Source organism: Trachymyrmex septentrionalis, unplaced genomic scaffold (assembly GCF_001594115.1).
Source record: "Trachymyrmex septentrionalis isolate Tsep2-gDNA-1 unplaced genomic scaffold, Tsep1.0 scaffold40, whole genome shotgun sequence".
Lineage (NCBI taxonomy): Eukaryota > Metazoa > Arthropoda > Insecta > Hymenoptera > Formicidae > Trachymyrmex > Trachymyrmex septentrionalis.
In genome coordinates this window covers 866,818-887,292 of record NW_017305569.1, presented here as the reverse complement: position 1 = coordinate 887,292, position 20,475 = coordinate 866,818, and the positions used below count along the sequence as shown (strand labels likewise).

The 20,475-nt window shown below is 37.5% G+C and overlaps 1 protein-coding gene across 1 annotated transcript in view; it reads left to right on the top strand.

Annotated features, from left to right (window-relative positions):
• LOC108751040 (DNA-binding protein D-ETS-3-like) overlaps positions 1 to 20,475 on the top strand; it is a 64,097-nt gene that overhangs the window by 14,815 nt on the left and 28,807 nt on the right.

The window sequence follows — 20,475 nt, the reverse complement described above, 5'->3', positions numbered from 1 at the left end:
TCTACAATCTCCCTCCCTCACATTAATAGGAAACACACTCAAATGGCTTTTTTTTATAAAAGGAACTGAGATTTCCAAAGTATTGGATCTGAGTCTTCGACATTTTCATGCTCTTTGGAAAGACGGATTAAGACTGGTATTTAATAGTCCATTCTTGTTTTAACACCATCTTAAATAACGTTTTATGCTAATATGGCTCTGTAATTTGTTTATATGTTAGGACTGCGCTTAAGATAGTCTTAAATACAAAGCGATTATAAATACCAGCCTAAATAACATATTTTTATAGCGGATAAGTATAATTTAAAAAGGATAATTTTTCCTATGACAAAATATTCAAAATGTATAGAACATTTTTTCATTTGATGATCCGTTTCCGAGTCCTTTCCGTGTACATCTCAATTAACACGCATCCGTTTGTTACTCATATTTCCGTTACGGTAAACTATGATTGCGACATTAGTATCACTATTTTTTCTATCACTCTGTTAATATTTATGATAAAAATCAAAAGTTTTATTATATATTCCCAGCTGTGTAAAAAGAAAAAAAAATAGGAATACACGGTTCCTCTTATATAACAATTTTTTAACTAGCTACTAAAAATATTAATACAGGAATGAGATTATTTTCTTCGCCAAACGGAAAATAGGCAGGTGCGAGCTATGCACGAAAGTGCAACTTATTGCGTGGCGATGCGAAATAGTTGCCGTAACACCGAGCGTAAAGTCACGCACGTACGTGCGGAAAGACACGCAACCTGATTACGCGCAAGTTTATCCTGGCATGCATAAATGCGGAGATATCATCGATCGGCTCTAATATATGTCGTGATGACGTAATGCGGTTAATGAGAGTAAAAGCCCTTGCTATTTTCCCACATTGATAAGCAATACACGACGCTAAGATTTTGTTAAATCGCGAACACGTTCTGAGAATCAGCAATCCGCGTATTCATGTTATGCCGATAAATGTCTGTACATCTAATATTCATACGTAATTATTTTTGAACATAATTTTTAGCTCTTTTTTCATGAAAAAAAAAAAGAAGCTATAGAACAAATTATTGACAAAATAACGATAACTGTTTATAATTAAACATTCTTACAAACTTTTCTGTTACTTCTCGATAAGAAAAAAGAATATTATTATTCGCCTATCATAAAACTGTACAAAAAAAAAAAAAAAACACTTTTACTGAGTTACGTAAAAATTTAGCTAGATAGTAGATCTCAAAGATATCAAAATAATCACGTACGATGCTTATAAACGTTGGTGACAATGCTGTAAAGAGTTTTAACATTCTAGCAACAATTTAAAAGGTCTACGTAATTATTTTGAAAATTATTTTGTATCTAGTTAAATATTTCGGCAAAACCATTGTTTCCATGTGTAATGTCTGCTACATATTTATTATATATCGAAAAATTGCTGCGATAATTTTTGCTTGTGTGTATACAGGGTGTCCCATTCATCACCGATCGATCTACTTTTTGAATAAAACGGTTGAAGTAATCTTGATAATTTTTTTTTTTTTATTTAAAAGTACAAACTTGGGAGTTAATAATGGAATATGATATCTTCCAAATGGCCGCCTCGGCTTTTTTGACAGACCACCAATCTTTTCCCAAAATTTTAAAAATAGCGCGAAATTCAAATCGACCGGTGATGAATGGGACACCCTGTATAACAATAAAGGCCATTGTTTTATCGATTGAATCTTTGCACAAATAGCAAAATCTAATTTGTAATATAAAGTCACCGAGTTAATTGACTCGTCACTATTTCCTCAAGCAGTATCGAATTTATATTGAAAACGTAGTGAAACGCAACGTGGCGTCTCGCCTTTGATAACGACGCGGTATCTCTTTCCGAAATCATTAAGAACCGGTAAAGACGAGCGTCACGGTGCGATACCCTCTCGTGCCAAGAGAAACGCGAAAAAAAAACCGGGATAACGGTCTCGCGCGCGATAATTTGTCATCCGGCAGTAGTAGCAGCCGGCGGGCGGCGAGCTGACTGTTGCTCTTCGTTGTCGCCGATTTCCGATTGCTTTTTTAAAGCGCCGGTCGCCGAGGACATTAATTACCCGGCCAGTGTAAATCACGTTATCTACCGCCCACGCCCGCGAGGGCCGTGAGGAGACGACGAAACGGAAGGGGAGAACGACGGAGGAGGAGGAGGAGGAGGAGGAGGAGGAGATGGAGGAGAATGAGGTGGATGAGGAAACGGAGGAGAGAATCGGGGAGGTGATATTCGAATACGGCGGGGATCGTGTTGCACGATGCGATGGTGTTGCATCGCTGCCAGCCGAGCAAAGCGCACGTCGACGATTGCTTTCCACGGCCGCAACAATATCCTGCTCGCCATTCCCGAAATTTATCGGCGACTCGCCCGAAACTTTCGTTTCGTCCGGTGGCTGCGTTTAACGTGGTCGCCCGCATTTACGTATGGCGATCGATCGATCTCCCGCCTCCTGGATCCCGATCGGGAATGCTGGCCGCGCCGCACGGTTTTTCGCTCGCGCTCCGTAACACGTTTTTCATCGCCGCTGGTTAATTCATCTCGCGCCGCGACAGCAAGGTCACTGAAATAACCGGCTGAGATAACGTTATATTATTCAATAATGTCACACACAATACGTGGTCCAACATAGTCACGAAGCGAAGTCCATTAATTTGCAAAATGATACTCGTGGTATTCTTTCAGTCGATAATTTGGTTGTGATCATAATAATTGTGATATTTAAACATGTAATACTAGTCCACAATTGATGAGACTGTTATATGTCAGTTTTACTAATACTAAGAGTGCATTCCACTTGGCGCTTACAGTGCTCGTGAGCATCATTTGTCTTTGTTTAATATTTGACGACAAGGATGAAATAATTCTAAGAGTGCTGTGTGCAACAAATGGAACGCAACTTAATTAATTTATTAAATTATGTTATCTTCTCTTTAAATCTCACATCACATTTCAAAATATAAAAGTAAAATTGATTTTGTCTCTCTCTCTCACCGTTATTTTTTAAATTAATCCCGAATAATCAGATTTTTGTTATGCAGATTTTTAACATTTTTTTAAATGCAATTTAGACTAACTGCTCTTATTATTATATACAACAGTAGATAAAGTATAATTTTTAAAACTTTAAATTTAAAATTACAAATAAAATTAAGATAAATGTAGCATATATGGCGTATATATTGCATATTATATTCATAATATATCTTACAAATACTTCAAAGACAAGTATAATTCTATGCATCGTAATTCAACATTGGATTTTATTCTTTACTCTTCATTTTTGCTATATCGCGACAATCGTCCACGGGATTCAATTCAAATTCGTACATTAACCATCATTCAGGACGGTCATTCAGTTCAAGGGAAATCTTTAGTCACGTCTGTGTCTCGAAAGATCGTCTCCAAATTTTGACGGGACTCGTAGGGTTCGAGACAAGATGGTGGGTCGATGATGGCGGCGGGTAGTTGCGAAAATGTAGAATGACGAGGGAGGAGCGGTTACAGGGTTAGCCGGGAGCGTATCCATGACAACCGACCGCCCCACGTACCCTCCGAGATCCCGGATGCTCCCCTCGGCATCCCAGCATCCCTCCCTTTCCTCCCTCCTCCCCCTTCCGCCCCCTCCCCCCGTTCTTCCCGCATGCTCCCTTCTCACTCACCCACTGCTACCCCCGCGGTTCACTCTCGGCGTTTCGCCCATCCCGGGCAATCCTCTACGTCCACCGGGGGTTTGCTCTATCTTCCCCTATCTGTGGCCCGCTCCGGGGGATGCACGGCTACTTAGATTTTAAGTCGAGCCATTTCGTGCCGCGTACCTACCTATACCTAACTCGGCTATAATTCTCGCTAGATACAGACGTGCCGACAAAGGAGTTGGATTCTCCGCGAAATTTCGGCCCTCGCTCTCGCGCGCGCGACGGAATTTCGATGCGAGCGCGAAGCACGAATTTCGCCTGGCACAAAAGCCTCGCTAGAATTAAAACCGTCGACATCGTTGAACTCACGGTTGTACTCCGACGTCGTATTTTAGCTACACGGTAATTCTCCAGTAATGGAATGTCGAGTTGGAAACGGGCGAAACTTGGTTATGAAATTTACTGTAATTATAAACGGTAATTATAAATTTAGCAAGGAACAATTCTTGAGAAATGAAATGCGTTGAGACAAAAAGGACGGACAAAAAGAAAAGTAATTGATTATCAACATTATTGTATACAATAATTTTTTAATAATTATGTCATTATTATTGGATAAACGAGTAGGTTTGGAAAAGTATTGACGAATGTAGATTGTTGGTCGTGAACACTTTTCCAAATTCATCCGTCTGTATTAATTATCTCAATAGAAGAGACCAAGAGAAGGATGTAGTTGTTAATTAACGTTAACATTTGGCCATTTATGGTGATTTATGATATATAAAAATTATTACATTCTATATTGATAAGAAAATTATTTTAATTAGAGTTTAATTTTGTTTTCGTGTAGTGTAAAAAATCTGAACAATTAGCCGAAAATTAATTTCCACACGAAAATTTATTTCAGAAAATATCTGCATTGAGATTCAATGCGATCTCATAGTAATATAATTGAATGTTGAATACAAATATTTTCTGCATTTATTTCTTTTAACTTGTCACCTAATCTGCACTAACACCAACAGAGTTGAGGGGCAGCGGAAGTGCTGGTCATTGTGTCAGCATGTTTCAGGGTAATGCATGTATTTAATGTTTACCGGTCGAGCACCATCCCTCGGATAGCTTGTTTGCACACGTAATTGATGTTTGACAAGACGAGGTGACACGCGTGCCGACATCGTGTTTGTCAGTGCACACGCGTTAACCTTTTTAACATGAGCAACAAACGACGCACTTAGGTGCACATCTATTTCATTAAATCGAGCACATAAGGAATTTAACTCTTCTGGTCGTAATTTTATCGGTGCGGTAGAGTTTAATTTCTGTGACTTTATTTTACTCGAAGTGTACATTTCAATCAAATATTTCAAATGAGTTAAACTCACATTAAACTCAAACATAAAATAGAGAAGTTATACAGTAATGTAAAGTTGTTTAGATGCTTGTAAAGTTGTTTAAATGCTTAATAATCGCAATTTTATATATGCGTATTAAATGTACTACATAAAGTATATATAATACCATAAAAATAAAGAATAAATTAATTATGTTATTGGTTATAATATTTCAAAGAAAACAAAAAATTCATTTTATTTATCGGCTGATTCTATATCTAATAACATAGTTACATTTAAAGTGTTCGACTATTCTATGACACCGTTAAAAGTCAAAACGACGATCTCAACCCCGACACTTCAGCAGCCTTTAACGTAGGAGTTTCTAAACGGTGATATTTTGTATCGTATGGGTGTAATGTTGCCTCTCATCTATCTAATTGCATGGAATATATTGAGAGAGAATGTTCTAAACGGTGCTACATGAAAGAGAGCTCCACCTATCTACCCCTTGCTATAGAAATTTACTCGTCTATAGACGAGTAAAATTGATTCTCATTGTTCTCCTTATATTAAGCAATAGCATTTAAATGTTAAACGTGAAATGGTACAAAGACTAAATTTTCAGTTTTTTTTATAGAAATTGCATATATATAAAAAAAATGAAAAATATTTGTTAGAATTTAATAATGTCGCACTATAAAAAATTCTCTGTCGGAAAATACTGTGAAAATTAAGTCATTTGTAAATTTCTTTTATTATATATATTCTAATCTAAATTTTTATATTTTATTATAATTTAAATGTTCTAATTAATCTTCTGGCAGTAAATGTTTCTTACTTATATTGTATAAAAAAGTATAAGTCTGTAAAATAAGTACGTATGTTACGGGAGAAAGTGTTATAGGAATATTATATTGTAGAAAAATCTCCTAATTTTTTTAATATCCCATTCTGTTTTTAATATTCCATTCTGTAGTTAAATATACAATATTTAACGATATATTAATGTGAAAGTTTTTGTCACAAAAAGATCGATTCCAAATTTATTAAACAATGTAACAATATGAGAATATAAAGAATTTGAATTTTGTGAGACTAATTTAGGAACATTTTATGTACATAGTTGTGTCTTAGCGTCAAAGAAAGGAGGATCACGGTGACCGAGACGCGTTGATAATTGCCGGTATCGGTTAACCCAGGGGGTGGTTATGGGTCTCGAACACCCCATACTACAATCCGACGACCCCCTCGGCTTCTCTTTGCGCGTGATCCCTTTTGCCCTTTATCCGTGAACCTCTGCGAGCCCCTTCGCTTCCGCTACCAGTGGCACCGGTAACTGCGACTAGTTCACCCTCTTTCCCAGCGTTCGGGGGGTGACTAAGGGTCAGAGAATCGTAACTGTCTCTCTTTTAAAAAATGGAAGGAATACATTAAGAACCCTCAGACGCGAGACGAGGCTCGACTTCCGCTCTTGTACAGGATTTTTCCTTAGACCTGGCGCAAACTCTACCCTCGAAAGTAATTGGGCATACTAATGGATGTGCGGAATTTTACATATTATAAGACAGTTTAATATACACGTGCGAATAATTGGTTCAGGAATATTGATAACTAAATTAATTAATTAAATTTTCTCAAATGTTCGGCCTAAAATACTTGAACATTAAGCAATATACAAAAATTAAATTTCTTGTTCTCTTTAATCAATCTAATTTTAACGATAAATGAAATTGTAATTATGTGTTTCTATTTATATACATATTATATAGTATATATATATATATATAGAATTTTTAAAAATATGTTTAATTTGTTGCTCGTCTATCGAAAATTATCTCATTTAAGAAAAACTATTATTAATTTATTAATTTTAAATACGCAATCGATATAACGATTATGTAGATAAATAATGTATTTTTACTATAAATGATAGTTTATCACCCTGTTTATTTTTTCTTTCTCCTCCTCCTCTTCCCTCCCCTCCCCCCCCCTCTCTCTCCCATTCTCATTCTCATTCTCATTCCCTCAGTCTCTTTTCCTTTCTCTCAGTTCGTGTCGTTCAGGTCGATCGCGCACGGCCGATTCTGGTATCCCCGCGGGGTTCCGTCTTTCTGCTCGCGTAGTTCTCCTACGGCTCGTTGCAGGCCCCGTGACTAATCATGATAGTTCCGCTCGGGAACGGCGGGGACACACGACTCTCGGTTCCGGTTCCGGCGCGTGCTGTCACCCCCTCCGGGACCCTCTCTGTTCCAGCGTCGACCGCCTAGCCCGCTACCCCCTGACACTGTTGGCAAGCCGCCCTCCCGCGCAATTATTGCGCTTTGCAACAAAGAACGTAGCGCGCGGCTTTGAAGGGCCAGGTTGCTCCTACCGCTGCCTTATCTTCGCGGCCGGACCCTTCGTTCGGTTCTCTCGCTTTGCAAGTTCTTCCTCCCTTTTTTTCTTCTCGACATCAAACGATCATTGGACGTGCATATATCTGATTATATTTTCATAGCACGTGCATAGTATTCATTGAAAGTTGAAACTTGAATTAAACAACAATCAAAGAGCTTTATGTAGAAGAATAAACTGTTTCTTTTAATAATCAAAAAAAATTAACGCTTTCTCAATCATTTGATATTAAACGATCAACAACGCTAACGTTTTCAAAAATACGTGAATTCAATCACAATGAAATATAAAAAAAAAAAACTTTTATCGTGGACGACGTAAATCGTCCGATGCTGTTGTAGCGCGTGTATGCATTTTTCTACTGTCACGTCATCTGACGCGTCTTAAATCGCGTCAACGCGGATTAATTTATCTAGTGTTACAACCGCATCGCAATTACGTTCCCCGACTGCAGCGTTGTAATTTACGCTGAAGTTGCTTTTACGGTAAACGGGTCGACTGTTCGGCGAATTTCTTCCGGGAATTCCTAGATTTTCGGATTTCCGTTTCAAGACCCTATATACAGCTTTACGCCGTGTCCTCACCGTATCCCCGCCCGATCCACGCGCGTTTCCAACGTGTATTACCCGAACACGTCAAGGAGCAGCGAGGTCGCTTGTCGGCCCCACGAACGAATCATTATTCATTCTCGCGCGACCTATGGCCCACCCACCCGACGTCGTGAAATAACCTCGTTAAGCCACTAACTGCCGCGGCTGGTCTGGCTGGTGAGAGCGTGCTAGTAGGAATATTACTAGCGAGAGGGGTAGGACATGAGAGGGTACCCGCGAAGAAGGAGAAGAGGAAGAATATGGAAGAACGAGACCGGAGAGAGTGAGAGCACGACGGCTACGTGCAAATATTACCGGGGATATGGAGGAAAGCGGAGAGAAGAAAGAAGAGAGAAAATAAGAAACGAGGAAGAAAGTTTTATCCCCCCCCCCTCCCCCCTCCCCCGCGTGACTCGACGGAAATTCGCGCGAGAGCGGTCCGCCCTTGCGACGCGGTTTATTATGCGTTCGCGCAAAGAGGGTGCATGTATCTACGTACGTATACCGAGCACGATTTCGTAAATCCTGCCCTCGGCAGATCGTATCACGCGATAAATTTTAATTCTCACCCGTGATCGCCGCGCTTGCATGCCTTGGCGTTTTCTCGCACCCCGGTAGTGGTCTTGATTGCACGATAAATACCGAGTATCCTGGAGAACTAATGTAACGGTAAAGCAGTGTTCACCCCTTGTTAAAAACTGTAGCTTATTTAAAGAATTATTCCAGAATAAAAGTAAAGGGAATAAGAAAAAGTCATGAAGTCTTAGACATATTAAATTTTTAACATCTTAGATAAGCGAAAATAGACTGGATATCCTATTTTACGTATTTGTGATAAAATCTTAATATTCACTTTATTTAATTGAAAATCTGCATCAACAGAATTTAAAGTTAAAGTTTTATTACTAAACTGAAAAGGATAGTTCGAATAAATTTCCGTAATAGCTAAAATCTAAGGATTAAATAATAAATTGCGTTTTATTCAATCCTCAAATTAAAAAAAGTGGCTTATGTATGTAACTGTGACTTATCACAATTGATTGTAACAAAATAGATAAATTTAATCTTATAAATATTTTATCGCTTAATCGAATTCAGATTAATTCAGATGTTTAGACTGATTGTGGATTATATCTCTTGTTGCAAAAATTTTATCGTGACATGATCACGAAATGTCGATAGGCTGTGATGAGAACATTAACGATGATCGGTTAAGAGGATGACGATGGAAGCGCGTTGGATACGAGCGATCTTCAACATCTTTCGCAAAGTTAGCTGTTTCGAATCAATAGCGAAACGTGGTCTCCTGTGCAAAATTCTCCTAGGTTTCTTCAACTTCTGAACAGATGGCACTGTATTGCGAAATCATCCCTTATTTTAGTTTGCCTAAAATGTGGCAGATGTCTCGCTTATTCTTCGCATTCCTTTGGCTGCAAAGATATTATTTTATTTGGAGGGTTGCGACAGGTTGCAAATGTTCATATTTGAAACACAGATAATTACTTCCACATTACGCAATGTTCTACATCCCGATAATGTAATTTTAAATTACAAACACATTGTGTATTTTATTTTAATAAAATACACATTTCGATTAACGATGAATATAAATGATTGTATATTATAATTATTTTAATAATTATTTTAGGTGTAGTATAAATATTTTGATAAATATTTTAATATTTAATAATGTGCTAAATATTACATGTTAAACTAAATGTATATTTATAAATCCACAATTTCTTTGAATCTTCACCTTTTCAGTTATCGAATTATGCAAGTTTAAAAATTGTTTAATTTCTCAAAAATGAAATTATGATTGTATTGTATTCTCTGAGTTTTCTGCTTTTTAAAATATTAGAGATACGTACATACACTGTTGAAAATTTCATGAAATTGAATATACTTTTAAGTTGTACAATTTGAACTTAATTTCATGACATTACATTAAATTTAATGTATTTATAACTGAAAAGTACATTTGTGTATATGTACATCTAATATTTCTCATGAAAATTTATGAATTTTAATATACTTTTGACAAAATTTTATAAAAAGTATATTAAATTTCATAAATTCATTACATTTAACTACTATACTGTACTATATAATTTAATTTTCAATTAAATCATTACTTTTAATTTTGTTCCATAACCACGAGCTTCATTTACATGTAAAGGAAGCTCGTGGTTACATTTCTAACAGTGTATATCGCTCGATTTAGAGATCGCAAGATTCAGGTATAAATTATACGGGCCTGCTTTACTTTTTGTTTCTTCTAATTCTTGATTATTAGATCCATAAATGATATGTTACTTTCGAAATCATTATAAATAAATGTTTCAAGTTCAATTACAGTTATACACGAGAAATTAGTACTTATCAGTAGAATCTCTCATCGGATTTCCTGGGAGCACTCAGGGCTTCCTAGAAACGCGGTAAAAGCTGCAGCGAGATTGGCCCTTTAGCGTCAAAGCGTCGACCAAAGTTACCCCGTCACCTCCATTAGTTAGAAAAGAAACGGGCCCTTTAACCGCGACAAAGGTGAGGGTTGAGATCGTGTCGAATGTGGTAGTGCGTGATCTGTTGCTCGCACGCTGCTATGCACGCCGACAATATTGACTGCTAGCCAAGGAAAGGCAAAAAAGGACGAGGAGGCGGGGGCGCATATCAAGGGAGTCCCTTTTCCAATGCTCACTCCCCAGTCACTCCTTCATTGACGGAACATTAAGCACACACGATAACGCATGATTAACTGGCTAATGACTCTCTCTTTTTCGCTCTCGCTTTTCGTCGCCGACGGGGGACGCGCCCGCCGATTTCTGCGATGTCACCGTCCTCACTTTCGAAATAAAATAGACTCTCGTTTACTCCGCCACGAGCGATTGACATCCCGGCTTGTTAATCGGTCTCGGCTAATAAAGTTCTATTTAGAATTATATTTGCAAATCGTAGTATTCAAATATTTCTCTGCAGCTTTATGAAAAATCTACGTATATTTTATACAGTTTTATGAGTAAGGCAATTTTAATATCGAGAAGATGAGAGGAAAGGAAAAGAAAAGAGAGAACGCTTTCGTCGATTTCTGCAACGTCATTATTATCACTTCCGAAATAAAATAGACCCTCATTCTTCTCGCGATAAGTGACTGACATCTTGCATCGTTAATCGATGGACTACTAGTAATTCGTAGGGGACAAATTTCTGCTTGGCAAAGTATTTGAGAACTGTCAATACATATAGTTTTAAGAAACTGACTCATTTTTAAAACCATAAATATATATATTTCATGTATATTTTATAACAATTCACGGAAGAGGCACAAACTGAAAATGTAAAATATCATACAACCAGTTATCTCAATTTCAATGACTTTGATCAACATACAATCAATTTTTCCTTAGTTAAAAAAAAATCGTTTATTGCAAATTTACAATTTGCAATAACTAAGCTTTGAATTGAAATAAATAATTCATTTAAACTTAATTAAAAAATACGATTTTATTTACTCTATTAAAATTAAATTTGTTAAAAATTCTTTTAATCTCTGTAAAAATACTAGTATTTTAACTAATTGTAAGATTCTACCACAATTTTGAACGATATCGATTAGTTTCTCTGGCAACAACGGAAAAAACAAGATGCACTTTTCTAGTAATGAAAAATGGAAACAACGCAGTATCCAAAATTATGGAGAAGTTATTTTTGAAATTATATTATATTTGAAAATTAAATGAAAGAAAAGATTTTTATTATTTATCAAACAGTTTCTCATTATAATTAATATTATAAATGTTTTAACAAATTATGCTTTAATATAAGATATATTTTCTCGTATCAGAGAATATAAAAAAAGAATAAAAGAAGATATTGAACATCCCAATAATTTGTAAACTATAGTGTGTACATTATTATTTTAATAACATGCTATTTTTTAAATAAACAACTCCATAGAATTTTTCATAAAAATATTATATCCTAATTGAAACTAATGGTAAGCAATATATATAAATATTTTCTACAAGCTATACTTTTGCTTACAAGAACATATCGAATAGAAGTTATGACCAATGGTTTTTTATTGCTAAAATTTACGATTGTTATACGTGAGTTACGTTGCAGATACGTAAAACTGATTGAAAATCGCGTACCGTGAACTCTGATAAAATCTGGGATATGATAAAGCGAGCTTCACGCTCCATCGTATGCATTAGTTATGAGGCAACGTCACCGCGTGTTATATGCAGTCATTACAGCTGCGATGATTAATTCCCGGTGAGGGTGCAACTGATTATCATAAATTTTATTGCTGGTACGATACTACTTTCTTCGTTATGATTTGCAAAAGGAATAACTGCCAGGTTTATAGCCGTATATGCCGACGAAAATACTACGCATTTGAACGCAATATTTGTTCTCAACATTTATTTTACGATTCGTTTCTCACTATAATGTATTTATTTGCAGGAATAATTTTTAAACGATAAACGATCGGTAATTAAAAAAGAACTTTGACAAAAACTTGAAAAAAAGTTTAAATCGAGCAAATTATTCTCGTCCTTAAATAGACGGATTTCTCACTGAAAGTCTCAAAATTCAAACAATCCAATATGATTACGTTATAACCGGATACTTAAACATGACACAGATTTCCTACAATGTGGTATCGTGCGCGATGGCGTATGGCGTTTCACGTAAAATCATTGAAAAGCAAACGGTTTGGATATGTCGCGATCCGGCCGTATCGGCCGTATCGGCCGTGGAAGAAAGCGTGACGAAGCGGATAAAGGGATAGCTAGGAGGACGACGGGTAAAGAGGGTAGAGAGGGAGGGGCGGGTACCGCTGCCACGAGTACGAGGACGACGGGGCGATCGGTGTTTGTGGCGTCCGCTGCCGCCGCCGCCACCCCGGCCGCCGACAAAAAGGCGAGAGAATTTCCTGAAATCCTTTCTGAGGGTCTGATTGCCATCATTATCGTGGAGTGGGTAGGAGTAGTAACGGTACCGTGGGGAGGATAGGGCGCCCCTACGGGGATGGGTTTCGTTCGGGCAGGAGGATGAGAATGGTTAGGAGTGGAAGTCTCCCTCTCATCTCCCTTCCACCCCCGGTTTGATAGGGGGATTCGGGTGTAAAGGAGAGGGCGGGATAGCGAGCGAGTGGAGGACAATCAGCGGTATTCAACGCGAGTTGAGAACTGGAAGACCAGGGAAGCCGCGCGCGCGCGGGTTAGACGACGACGACGACGACGTTGACTTCGACGACGACGACGATGATGACGACGACGACGACGATGACGACAACCACGACGAGGAGGACGAGAACGATTCTCCACGTTTCTCTCGTGCACTGGATCGATCGACCAGACGACCACCAACACCCGATTCGGCGTAACACCCGCCGTTCCTGGCCACCGGAAGCTGCTGAACTGTGGCAGTCGAACTGTGGCGCGTTTCTGTGGGATCTCTATAGATCGAATTCCACCATCTATCAGAATTCTACCAATCACCGACGACACGTTACGAAGGCGTCTTTTGGTACTTAGGATTATGATTAATGTTAGAATTATGATTATGATTAATTATTAGATTATGATTAATGTTATGAATCGTGTGAAGATTATGGAATAAATAATATCTTGAAATATGGTGACTTTTTAACACTCGAAGCGTCGCGCGCGGGAAACGATATGTAAATTACATTTTTAGTTTCGAAATAATATAATTTTAATGAAAAATTTTTAATTATTTTTCTAGTATGTTATACATAATGTTTATTTTTTAATATCAAGAAAATGCTAAATTGTAAAATACTGTAATATAATATTTTATATTATATTATATTTAAAAAAACTTATAATACATAAATAACTATAATTTCTCTCTAAATCCTTTGGAATGGAATCTCACTCTAAAAAGTGAAAATTCAGTCAATCTTGATAAAAAGAGTAGCTCAATTTTCAATCTTTAACAGTGAGACTTCTAAAAGATTTCATTTTTTTTCAAAGTAAAAATTCACTCTAAAAGTTTTTGAGAGTTGTAATTTATGAAAAAAACATAATTATTTATTTCTTGACATTTAAGATGTCCAAATGTAGCCATATATGTGTTATAATTCTAATCAACCGTGAAGCACGAATACCGCACGCTGTTTAATAATTTATTACGTCTCCAGTGAATATACTTCTATCTATTTAATCGGCGGAAGCGTAAACTAGTTTGGTATCACGAGAAAGGGAAGATATTATACCGTTACTCGCGCGATGAGCACCGTGCTAACTTTGTTGCACGTCCTGTTTTATATTGAAATGCGCGCGTTCACGCTTTTATTAAATACATAGCACCGAAAGATAAAGTTGTCAAGCGGCGCTTCGCGTAATTGCTGCGTAAGAGGGATATCATCTGTGATCTTCCCTCGAGAGCATGTGCACTGTTCGCAAAGCGAAGCGATAATCATCGCAGCTGTTGCCGGGGACGCGACGTCATGCACATGGAAAAAGGAACGTCCGGGTATCGCGCGGCATTCCAAAAGAAAACCATGACCTCGGTTCGCCGATTTCTTCGACCTTCCTGTTTCATCCCCTTCTACCTCGAGAGGAACTCCTCTCTCTCCCCCGCTGTGCTGTCGTCGCTCGTTGGACTTTGCCTTGCCTCGCGGATCAAAGCGAGGTAACAATGCCAACGTGAGTAAAGCCGAGCTCTCTTCTCTCTCTCTCTCTCTCTCTCTCTCTCTCTCTCTCCCCCACCCACCCTTGTGCATTCTGTCTATCGTTCTCTCTCTGTCTCTCATACACGCGAACCACACGCGCACGAATTCGCAATGTGGTGTGATGTGGTACGGTGCGGCGCGATGTGGCCTCGACTCGACTCGATTCGCGTGGCGGCGGCTGATCGATGCGTCGCCATGACGACGCTTCCGCCGCCAGTCATCCAGCTACCTCCGCGCACCCCTCTTTCACAACCTCCTCGACCTCGTCCTCCTCCTCCTCCTCCTCCTCCTCCTCTACCCTCGTCGACGCGCCCTCCTGCTGCCGCAGCACCGCCGTTACCCTCCCGACGAGTGGGTGGCCGAGTGGGTGCCCACTCATCGTGCCGTTTGTTACCGGCACTGTGATCGTCAGCCACCATGATCCTCTCCGCGAAGCGGTTCGGTTCCGAGAGATATCGCAACGATGAGGTCGTCGACGTTGCGCTCGACGTCCTCCGATCCTAATCGACATCTTCCTGAGATGGACGCCCGGCACACATTGTCTAACAATAAGATCTCCTTTCATGCTATATATGTATCTACATCTTCCAATCGGAATTCCGGATTTTATTGTTTATGTAACATACAATTATGTTAAATACATTACTCGTATTTTTTTTTGCGAATCGTACACACTCAAGACGATAGCAGGTTCTGAATTTAATTTCTATCTGCCCGACACACACACACACATCAATGATTTAACGATATTACTCAGTTTAAAGTCCAGTCGACAATGATTTTTCTGAGGTTTAGAAACCTGTCGTTATGTGATAATAAATAATTGTAGAGATATATATAGACAAAATTAAGTATGCAGGATTTAGGATCTTATAAGATCAAATGTAATAATTAACGATCACTAATTAAAATAACAATATGTTTTTTAAAATAAAACTAATAATAGTAATATTTTATCATTTTACAATAGAGCCTCTTAGTTGACAAGTGAAGTCCCCTTTCTTAATATTATACTAATTAGACTTTTATGTAATGTTACAAAAAATTAAAAACAGAATATAGCTTTATTGTAAAAAAATAAATTGAACAGTGATGTAAATTCATATATTGCGTGGAATAATGAAGTATTGCATCCAAAAAGCTGAACTTAAGTCACTATTCCAGATATTTTTACGGTTACTTTATTTATGATGTAAAATTGATTTTTATTTTTTATAAGCGTAAAACCAAAATAAAAGTAAATTAAATTGATAGATAAAACAAACATTCTTAATACTTTCTACTTCTAACAAACGCCTTTTCCTAATTTTGGACTTATGCCATCTGTCAATTAAGGGGCTCGATTATTACTTTGAATAAAATTGAACAAAATATTTCGATATTTAGTCTCTAAAAGATTTTAAAATAGTCATTAATTTTATCGTTGAGAAATCACTATGTCAATCCTATTGCCATTTGATATAGATTTGAATTATAACAATTAGGTTTTTCTGTTCAATTTACAAATCGCGATAAACTCATCAACTAAACCGTTTAATACAGTGACAGCCAATCGCAATCACGTGTCATATACATTGATCGATTTGACCCGTGTATGCCTTGGTTACTCTCACAAACAAGGCACGAATTAATTACCAGCCGGTTCGGACGATCTCCAAACAGAGATAGGCATTTTTTAATTTTAATCCCGAGCGACCCCGGGTGGTCCAGCGGCCAGCAGCGTTATCAGCGCCGCATTCGTCATCCCGCGGCGGGAAAATACGCTCGCTTTGTGTGCGCGCGAGCACGCCGCGGGCGCACGATGTAAATAATCGTTTATTGATTAACTGTTTGACTGCGCAAGTCGAGTTAACTATGGCTAATCTCTGATTTGTAACGCCTTCCCACCCTCGCGCGCCAAGGGTGGTTACATTGGTGGACGCGGCGGGACACGCGGAGGGAAAAGCGACGGTGGGATAGAGACGCGGGGGTTGCAGGGTGATGCGGGGGAAGGGGGGGGGACAGGACTCCCCCTCGGCACGTAGTTTTCGCCTCTGCAACCCTCCTAGCGCTAACACGGAATTAATATCTCGCGAGTTAGCGCCCCCCCTTTTCGTCCCCCTCGACGGCCCCAAAACGGAAATGAGCGCGCGGATGCCTCCGCTCTCTCGGTTCTCCGCTTCGCTCGTCTTTTCCCTCGCACATCGTCCTACCATTTCTCTCGCTCTCCTCCATCCACTTGCGGTCCTATTCCTGCTTCTGTCTCCTGCTTCGAACTTCCATCCTCTCCGTGTCTCTTCCGTCCCACGTTCGCTTCTGGCATTCTCACCGACGCAACACGTCAGAACTTCCAGAGCCAGTTTACCCCCGACTGATACTTATAGATACTATGCCTAGGGAGAAAACCTACCAGTTCGGCCAAATGATACTTGGCAAAGTCAAAGCAATGTTTAATTACATGCCTGCAAAATGTAACGCTATGCCAACTAGAGAACCCCAATCCAACTACAACTTTACATATATTATACATATACCTATATTTCAATTTTATATTATATCACGAACTTTCCAGTAGAATTGCCAATTATCGATTAAAATCATAAAGTTATTAATTATGATGCCAATTAATTTCGCGTATTATTGCAACGTGATATGTAAATTTTTCTACGAAAAATTCGTCGTTATTTAACGAAGAATTTAAGTATTTGGAGATTACTTAAAAAAATCGACGTTTTTTGAGCTATTAAACATTTTTTTACTTTGTAAAAGATAATATTTACAAAAATATAACAAGGTTGCAAAAGATAAAAGTGCAATTTAAAATACATAATATTTTTATTTATTTTCAAATGTTATATTTGTGAGAAAAATCCTCCTAAATCGGATACTTATTGCCTGTGAATAGCTCTAACTTCGTAAAACTAATTTATTTCTTTCCTTTCAAATAAGAAAGGCAATAATTATTTTTTAAGCCGATTCCGGTGACGCTTTTCCAGTCTATCCTGTCGCTTTTTCCCGCTTTTAAATGTGGCGTATGACGGGCTATGGTTAAAACAACATTGTTCGCGGAAACCGTACGACACATACTGTTGATCGGAAACGCATTGCAATGTGTTGAAACGCGTTTCTCTTCAATTAATAAACCTAATACTTTCTTATTTTATAGTATTATACTTCTACACTAAATGATAGTTGATACTTCTGGAACAATTAAGAATACCTACACTGGTCTTCGCGTTTTTTTTTAAACAAATGAAAAACTATATATAAATATTTCTCTGTTAATCACTTAAATGATCTTCGATAGAATTTTAACTTGAGATCTGTATTAGATACAAAGATATATGTATAATATGAAAAATTTGAAAATTGTAATAAATAAATAATATCATTTTCATTAATTAATAATTTTAACAGTAATTTAAAAATTAATTAAAATTTACTGTTAAAATTATTATTTACTGTTAGAATCAAGATTAGAAATCGTGAATTAGTGATGTAAAATAAGAAAACAAATTTCTCTGCATGTCATAAATATCTTACAGAAATCGACTTCTCCAGAAATTAAAAATAATGTGAGATTATAACAAATCCGATAAAAGATTATCATTTTAGATAAATAAGCAAGATTACTACATTCTTTTTACATTAAATATGAAGCGGAGATCTATAACGGTTATAATCGGTTGAATTGCTTAATCCGTAGATTCATAAAAAAGAAAACAAATAGAAACTGACATCCGGTAGGCACGAACAAAAGTATAGCAGTTTGGTTAATCCGGAACGCGCCACGCTGGCTAAAGATATGCAAATTCGCAAATAATTAGGCTGAAGATATGAAGCGTGCGCTAACTATTCAGAGTTCGGGGATGGATGAACATTTGGACCTTTGTTTGAGCTCGCGATTGCGTTCTTGCGTAACGTAATTAATGGCCTTCGCTTCTGTACGCACCCTACGCACCCTTACATTGCTATCACGCAAATCTTCTCGAATTCGTAATCGAAATCATCAGAATATAAATTTAACTGCGTAAAAAACATTTGAAATGTTTATTAATTAAGAATATTTGAGATATATACTAATTAATACTTTGGACATATACACAGAAAAAAAGATTTAAATCAATCATAATATATTCATAATATAAGCAAAAATATTATAATTTTACTTCAAAGATATTAGTTTTGATTTGATTAAATTTGTTTTGATGCAAGTATTACTTTTTTTGCACTCAATTCAAAAGACTTGCTCCATTAAAAATCTAATATCAATACAAATTCCATCAAATCAAGTCCATTAAAATCTGTGTACAACAAGATTGCAATATTTTTGCTTATATATTATGATTGATTTAAGAATAGTCTCTTTTCTGTATATATAACACTTTTCCAAGATGGAAGAGCTATTAAATAATAAAAATGTTATGCTTTTAATATTTAACAGTTCTTTACTTCCACAAACATTAGATTAAAAATGCTTGAATATAAAATTGTTATTTTTTTCACAATATTAGATACGTTCTTTATCAATATTGGATCTTATTCCATTATATTTTTATTAAATCATTCAAATATTATTTTATTAAATGTCACCGCCTTTTGCTTGAATACGATGAATAATAAATGCGATTATCTATTGAAGACAGACTTCGTGTCAATGTATGGCTTTGTATCACTGCCGCATGCAGGCCAGTAAACATGCCACAGGAACGCGTTTGCGAGTGCATTGGGCTTTAAAATGCTATGCAAAGAATCCTTCTAAAGAATCACTCAGGCCACTTGTCGAAACCCGTACCGAGATATCAGCCGGACGATCCGTCCGTGACATACATCGCGATTATTTAGTTTACTACTTGCAGTGCCCTTTTTGAAATATTATAATCTTTTAAAAAAATTATACATGTATATTGGTAATTTGACAACTAAACTGTTATACGTTTGTTCAGTATATCTGGATGTCTGCTTTTGTTTGCCAAGGAAAAATCGATTTTAAATTAAAGAATTTATATTGTTGTGAAGAAAATAATCTTCGTAAATTTCATTTGTATATTATTAAATTTATCTAATTACGTGATTTCTAAAAAAGGAATATACGAGTATATCCCTCATTAGACCTTCATATATAACAACGAAGGAAAATTTTCTGGTATGAAAATGGGGGAGTAAAATGATGAAAACGGATGCAACACATTATGCGTTTGTCGACGTCAGAGACGATTTTAATTAGAACTATGAACGATATTAATATAACGAGGGATACGTAGATATTTTTGTATCACAACAAGTATTATGTTATCCTCTAAAATGCGAACATAACGCGAACATCGATATTCTTCAAATCAACCTCGTGTACATTCCTCCCTCACTCACACGACGTTACAACCTCGCATCAAGAATCGGATTTCGTTTCCCGCCGGGACGTCGTCTATAAGCGACTTCGTTCTAGCCGTAAGAGTTATCAGTAACGCGGCGAGAGTTATCGGTACACCGAAACGACACCGATACCGGGTGTAACACGCGTATGTCAACGAGACACACTATCCTACTATCTGCATCGCAGGGCGGTTTGAGCATATTGTACAAATTGAATACGAGGAATTATCAGGCGAGCAACGGGGGGGAAGAGAGGAGATATGTATCATCGCGCACTTAAGCGGCCCCCAAACGTAACAAAGTGACACGGTTCTTATCGTGTTATGGACCGAGAAAAGGACGAAGGAGAGAAAAGACGGGGGAGGAGAGAGAGGAGAAGAAGGGCAAGCGCCGCTTGTATGTTGCGAGAGAGTGTGCTAGCACTAGAAACGAGA